General features: G+C 45.9%; 1 pseudogene; it reads left to right on the plus strand.

Moving 5' to 3' along the window:
• Window positions 1-2231: 2231 nt before the first annotated feature.
• LOC115067040 lies at window positions 2232-7744 on the plus strand (annotated as a pseudogene).
• Window positions 7745-7799: the final 55 nt, after the last annotated feature.

Consider the following 7799-nt stretch of genomic DNA (forward strand, 5'->3'; position numbering starts at 1 on the left):
GGCAGCCACGCAACACCACACAGCAGCCGAGAAATGAGAAGGGATTTGTGCAGAGGGCAGGAGTGGAACCCAAGCATCCAGCCACTCTGGGCCCATCCCCTCTATCCAGAGGATTATACCTGAAAGATTTTAAGTAGAGGAGCAAAATTTTAGTTTTGTTCCAGGAGATCCAACATCCTTTTCTGACTACCACGGGCATTGCAGGATATGAGTGCACTTATATACATACAAAAGGCAACAGTGTTTGAGTGCCTGAAAACTTAAGAGATCTAGAACTGTGTTCCCCTCCTGTGAGCTGGAGTCATCGTCCATTCCCATGAGCTCGAGCTGTGGTCCTCTCCTGTGAGATAATGTGTCCTCTCTTGACAGCTGGAGCCATGGTTCTTCCTATGACCTGGAACTGTGGTTCCCCTCCTGTGAGCTGGAGTTGTGGTCCTCTCCTATGAGCAGGAGCTGTGGTTCCCTGCCTGTGAGCTGGAGCTGTGGTCCCCTCCTGTGAACCAGAACTGTGGACCCCCTCCTGTCAGTTGGAGCTGTGACCCTCTCCTCTGGGCTGGAGTCCTGGTCCCCTCCTGTGAGAGAGCAATAGTTTGCCCCTCCCCCGCAGCCCCGTGATCTGGAGTTGGGGTCCCCTTCTGTGACTATAACTGTGGTACCCTCATAATAATACAGGCTTCCACTCCAAAGAGGGATGATCAGAATGGACTGTGCTGGATCAGGTGCTCACCCACTGAAGATTAATGCATCTTTCAACTCTTACTGGAGAAGTTTCCATATGCAGCAGATGGTGACTGACACAAAAACTTACAGCTTTCTCGTGTGCGGGAAGGGAGCAGCTGCAGAGCACTTATCTCTAGGTGGGACACCTCTGTCAGGCTTCTAGAGCTCAGGGCCTGGGAATCATTGCAGAGAAGGAAGTGGAAAGATTGTAACAGCCAGAGGTGGTGGATGTCCATTGGGTGGGCAGAGTTTTCCAGTTACCGATATGAAGTCACAGCAATGATGACAGCATACACAAGTCCTATGCAAGCTCGAGTGGATGAACCCATGCTGGAGAACATTTGGGGATTTAAGTTATACTCTATAGGCTTTATTATTCAGAGAGTGCATTGAATTAATTGGGGGAAGGTGGAGGGAGGTGTGGATGTGAGAGGGGATATAAAAGTCATCAAAATACATTGCATAGAGATCACAAAAATTCAATAAAAATGCTAAAAAAAGATGGGAAGACAATACAGAATTTCATGCTATATACATACTCTATGTGATGCTCCACACAACCTTACTCTCATATTGGGAAAAATGCATACATAATCCTGTAGCAATAAAAAAATCAAAAACAATCGGAAGGGAAGAAAAATTTTCAAAGCTGACACAAAATGAAAAAAATCAGTATTTACTAATTTCACAATATGTTAAATTTGAGCTATTAAATTTCTAGCATTTGAAAGAAATCAGACATAGAACATATGAAATAAATAAATGATGATATAGTTGTTTGAGCAAAACACAAAATCATTTGACCTTTACTACAGGACATATATTGAGGAAATTGCAATAATTTCTACTGAAACAGACACAGCACAAACATTTTTCCTTTATCCTTATCCTTCTTTACTTGAGACCACTCCCCTGGGCCCCACATTCATCCACTCAAGCCTGCCTAGTTGGCTACAGTCTCCCCTCTCTTCACATTGCAGGGCTCTTTGCTTTGCTCCAGACAGGAGACCAGAACAGGCTTACACACAGCAAGAGCTATGTATGAGAAAGAGGCACTTGACACTTCCTGGATTCTTCAGAAGTATAGGATTTCTAACACAGGCCTGTGCTTCAGTGATAAAATATAGGAAAAGTTATAACTCTACATATTGTTTCCTACTTGTTATGATCTGACAGACACTTTTGTGTATATAGGAATCTTTTCACTTTTTATATGCTGAGAGTATAGAATTTGGAGCAAAGAATCTGAACCAAGGGAATTGACTCCCAGGAGACAAATGGATACAGATGTCAAAACCCAGTAGCACATACCATCAGACTTCTGATGTTGGAGGATTAAAATGATAAATGAAGTAATACAATGTCGTCAAATAATCACTTTCAATTTTACGTAAACTGCAACCCTCATTACACTGGCATATGAGGATCCAAGTCTATTCTAGGTCAGAAGAGTCAATTGGCATGCTTTAGGTTTTACCCACCACCTAGAAACATTTTTGTGATTGGAAGTCATGAATTCATGGACCCGGGACCGAACCTGCGTGTCCTGCCTCCGCGGCAGCTCGGTAGGACGAGACCCTAGTCAGCAGCGGCCCGAGCTCCGCGGTCCGCCGAGCACGAGGACCGGCCCTTCCACGGTTCCCGCGCTGGCCGAGATCAGCCTGCGTCCTTCGCACTGGAGCGGCTGCGGGGCTAAGGGAACTTCCTGTCTCCCCGAACTCAGTGGAACCGGTTTAGCTGCCCGTGCAGCCCAAGCCTCCTGTGGGAATGTGAGGGCTTTCCCCCGCGGGTCCAGACCGCGAATTTTGCCAAGGGAGAGAACACTCCTGTCCCCAGCAGTACCAGCCCTCAGTTCTCCCGGTGCATTACGAGCTGCTCACGGATGGATGGATGGATGGATATTCCGGCCATCGAAACCTACGGTGCGGCGTAGCACCCCCACGCACACCTTCTGTACTCTGGCTCAGACAGGACCTTTGCCAAGGGGACTGGGCCGGCCTCAGTAAGAGTTCGGACCTCAGAAACAGCCTAGAGGGCTAGAGCCCTCAGTGCACAACTGAAGTGGTGAGCGCTAAACGGGAGAGGGAGACCAGGGCATGCCCAAGGCGTGGGAAGAGAGGCGCAAGCAGAGGAGCCTTTCTATTAAGGTTTCAAACCTAAGCAGCCTCCCTCCTCTCCAACAGGGTCCCACGGAATTTGGATTTCTCAAGCCTGAAAAAAGGGAACTGAGCTGATAAGTACCTCGGTCTTTGAAGTCAAGGGAAGCAGACTCTTCTAAGAGGTAGCCTGCCTTTCCTCTGCTCTCCGAAGACAAGATTAGCAGATTCTGCCTGTTAACCAGAGATTTTAAGAGCCGTTTTAGTAGAGCAGCTTTTCCCTTATCTTAGGAGGACAACAAATAAACACTCCCTGACCCAGATCCTGGCTGGCAGACTGATCGGAGCCAGGTTTAAAAGCCCTGCTTTTCCTGCTCCCCCACCCCATTTTTCTCAAAAACTTCCCAGACCAAGGGTGGGGGACAGCAGTCTGAAGGAGGCTGGAACCACACTCCAGAGCACAGCCACTAGAACCCCTCCACTGAAGGGGCCAAGGAGTCAGGCCCAGCAACTCCCTCTGCAGCAGCAGGCATGGTGCTGAGGAGAAGGGCCTCCATCACAACCACAAGGCTCCAGATTTCCCAGGGAAGAAGACAAGAGGGAATGAACGCAATTATCGGACCACTGAATCAGGGCCCGACTCTTGAAGCACCAAAACACGAGACCAAAAAGTTAAAGACTCTTTCTAGTATGCGCAGTCACTGCAGCTGGGTTGGAAAGAGCTTCTAGTGTTGAAAAACAGCTGCTTCCCAGCATCTACGCACATCTTGGAGGGGGACCAGGAAGTAATCAGCGGTCCTCTCAAAGACTACACTTCTGCCAGCCAGCTGACCAGCTGTGGTATCAACCAGTGGAGCCATGATGGCCATGCAGTGCTCCTAGCCACTCAGGCAACGCCTGGTGGAGCCAGGCCTACAGTGGCGACTTCTCAGGAACCTGGCCTACTTGAAACAGAAGCATGCTGCAGGACTGATCATCCTGCCAGTGGGTGGATCCAAGGGCAGAGACAGCACCTGCATGCTCTATGCCTTTCCACCTTGTGACTTTTCACAGCAGTACCTCCAGTCAGCCCTGAGGACATTGGGCAAGGTAGAGGAAGAACACGTGGTGGTAGTTACTCTAAAAACATTGCCGAGCCAGGGTCTCTCTTTTCCAGCTCTGTCTCAAAATTATTTATTTTATAATATGATCCCTTCTCTACCTACCTTATTCCCTTGGTTGGAATTCTCTGCTGGGTTGTTATGGTTCATTTCGTGGGCATCCTTTCCACCACTAAACCTCAGTTCTTAGATTTGTGGGGAGGTTTTTTTTTTTTAAGGGATTCTGGTTATGTTGAATTCTAGTGAACGAGGTACCATCTGCTGTATTCTGTATTTTTTTATTTTTTTGACTAACTAGATGGAAAGTTGTCAGTAAAGCCTTTGTCAGAGGATAAATTTTTAATATGACCAGGAAAAAAGGAATATAGGCATATGCATGAAGTATACATTTTTCCCCATGAAAATATAAAGGGGCTGATAGGGGATGGAAAAGAAGTGGGTACAGTTCTGAGATGAATGTGGGTAATGGAGCAGTGAATGTGAGCAGAGTACAGCACTGTACATACATGAAAATGTCAATATGTGACCCATTATTTCCTTTGTTAATAACTATAATCTATAATTATAATATAAAACACTAGCACTGAGACTACATACACAGGAATGTGCACTGGAATTTTTAACTGTCTTGAATTGTGAATTTTCTTTTTCACTCATGTCTGATTACTCCTACCTAGTATTATATGTCTGTAATATCACTTTCCAGGACACTTGACATCAGAACTAGAAGTTTTACAAATGGAAAATATTGGTTTCAAAATATTAACTGGGTCTGAAATAAATAACTCAAGACCAGCCCGTGTGCCTCATTTAAAGTTCTAAGGCTGGCACCTGCTCACACCAAATATAGCACCCTGTGTTTCTCCAGATAGCTCTGTATTCCCAGAAAGGAGGGGCCTCTCACACTCACCCTGGCATTCTAGAACAAGAATAATTTCCATAGTGATCAAGTGAAAGCTTAAGATGTTAACTGTAAACATTGGGCTGACTTTCACTTCTAAAATAAACATGACAATGAAAGAAACAAATGTAAGAGACATAGCACAGGGTCATCAGACAACTGATTCATGGGTAGGGAGTGAGGGGGAGGTGACTTACAAAGACACCTCTCTTGGTGGCCTATCAGATCACTGGCCAGTCAGATTGCTTCTGCACCACCCCCCAGTCCCCATTAGCTTTTGCTCAGCCCCATGGCAGGTGGTCTCCTCCCAGGTTGGAAATACTACTTATTGCTTCCATGCCTGCAGGGCCCCAGCCATTTTCCCCAGAGGCCTCTCACACCCCTCCCTTTTCCATTTCAATCTCCAGCCAAGCTAGCTCCACCCATCTTACCAGGGTGCCCAGTAGCTAAGGAATAAGTCATTTCTGGACTACAGAGGTGGTGACCGGGAAAAGTAGAATGAGGAGGAGGAAAGGGAAGAAGGGGAGGAAGAGGAAAAAGAGGAGGAGGAGGAATGAACCGCTCATCCAAGTACAAGACCAAAAACACCAAAGGAGGAGGATCAGAAAACAAAACCCTGTTGGTGTAGCTACAACACTAACACTTGAAATGGTATTCCAGACCCAGACATGGGCCCACACAACTCTAGCTACCTCATTTTTCACAAAGATGCCAGAAATAAACATTGAAAAAAGGACAGCATCTTCAACAAATGGTGCTGGAAAAAGATACGAGCATGCAAAACAATGAAAATAGATCTGTTTTTCTCAACTTCTACTACATTCAATGCCAAATGTATCAAAGACCTCATCATGACACTGGACACTCTGAAACTGCTGGAGCAAAAGGTGAACAGCATGTGTCAACATCCAGATATAAGCTGTGACCTTCCTTAATAGGATTCGGTAGAACAGGAAATAAAACAGTTGGAAATGGAATGTCATAAAACTACAAAGCTTCTGCTCGTGTGCTTTTCACACACATCAACCTTTGTGTGAGAGCAGTTATGAAACTCTGTAATTATTGCTGTCTCTTGAAAAAGAAGCTTCTTTGCACAACACAAAACCTCTAAGGAAAAGACAAAGACTCTCAGAGAACTTGCCCCTCTGATATCTTGGAAATTGCCCAGACACTCGGCAAGACAAAGAACTGTAATACAATTCAAGGAGCTTGAAGACCTTTTCTTAAAGACAGTCAAGATTGTCAGGCTTAGTGGTGCATGCCTTTCATCCCAGCACTCAGGAGGCAGATCTCTGTGAGATAGAGGCCAGTCTGGACTACATAGTGGGTTCCAAGCTGGCTGTGGCTATGGGAGACCCTGTCTAAAACATAATAATGAAAATAAAACACAGTCAAGACTGTGCACATTGTTTGAGGAGAAACCACAGAGAGTAAAGGAAATTTGGACGAATCTCAATAAATCAACAGAGCCCTCAAATTAGGAATTTCTATTCATTAGGTTTCCAAATGGCTGGTGCCTGTAGGAAAGTCCAAAAGATGTAGACATGACATTTTATTCTCTCATTTTTCATCTTTGTTTTCTTTCTTTTCACATTGTTTTTATTATTCGTCCAAGTTTAGTGATGTGCAGTAGGGACATTTACCTGAGTTTAATCATATTATACTTGGATGACATTCATGAGGGTGAAAAATAAATATATAAAAGTCAGGAGCCATGAAGTCTCTCAGGCAGGTCGCGTACCGGTCAGGAATTCCAACTCACTGATAAGCAAGTTTTATGGCTGAGACATCTGGCTCACTGATAAGTAAGTTTTATGGCTGAGACATCTGGCTTACTGATAAGTAAGTTTTATGGCCGGGACATCTCCAACTCACTGATAAATAAGTTTTATGGTTGGGACATCTGGCTTAGTGATAAGTAAGCTCCCCGCTCTCCCTGTAGCATTTTGTAATAGTTTAAACGAACCAATAACCGCGTTTCTGCTTCTGTACCCCGCTTCTGCCCTATAAAAGCTCCACAAACCCGACCTGAGGCGCGCAAGTCCCCCGAGGAGACTTTGTGCCCACAGGTACCTGTGTACTAAATAAACCTCTTGCTGTTGCAACCCGAAGGCTGGCTTGTCCTCTGTGGTTTTTCTCTCCTACATTTGGAGGTCCCACCGAGATTTGTCGGTCAGAGGGAGCCACAGGACAATTCAAGCCTTGCGGGGAGGTGAGTTGGCCAGCCTCTGTGTTGTATTGTCTGGTTTTGTTGATAGTGCAGCATCTGTAGAATCTGGGGATCCCGTCTGTATTTCTGGGCAGTGCAAAAGCAAGACTGACGAGTCTTTAAGCTTTGCCTGCCGGCCTGGGGGACGCTCCAGGACTGTGAGACCCACATCTGTAGAACTTTTTGTTCATCTGTAAGATTTCTGTGGATCTCGTCTGGACAAGGAACTTCCTTGTCATCTGTTATTCCGAGCTGCACACCTGAGTCAGTGTCAGTGTTTCTGTGTTGCTGTGTATTTGTGTTGGTCGCGACCAGCCCCCATGGTCTGGGGAGCACGATATTTTGGGGCTCAGCATGTATCTGAAGGATACGTGCACCTGAGGAGCGAAGTGACAACCTCGCCATCTGATTTTGTTCTTTCAGTTTTTCTCCGCAGTCGCGCTAAGCGGTACCTTGTCGCCGGCTGTCTATTTTTGTTGTTTCTGTTGTTTGTCTGCCTCATTGTGATTTTAGATCACCCCAAAATGGGACAACACCTAACCACCCCCCTGAGTTTAACTCTAGATCACTGGAGAGAAGTTAAGAGCCGAGCTCACAATCAATCTGTGGAGATCAAGAAGCACCAATGGATAACCTTTTGTTCCTCCGAGTGGCCAACGTTTAATGTTGGCTGGCCTCGAGATGGGACTTTTGACTCTGATGTTATTTTGCAGGTTAAAGCTAAGATCTTCTCCCCTGGACTAACGGGACATCCGGACCAAGTGGCCTATATA

Source organism: Nannospalax galili, unplaced genomic scaffold (assembly GCF_000622305.1).
Source record: "Nannospalax galili isolate Female #2095 unplaced genomic scaffold, S.galili_v1.0 scaffold590, whole genome shotgun sequence".
In the NCBI taxonomy this organism is placed as follows: domain Eukaryota; kingdom Metazoa; phylum Chordata; class Mammalia; order Rodentia; family Spalacidae; genus Nannospalax; species Nannospalax galili.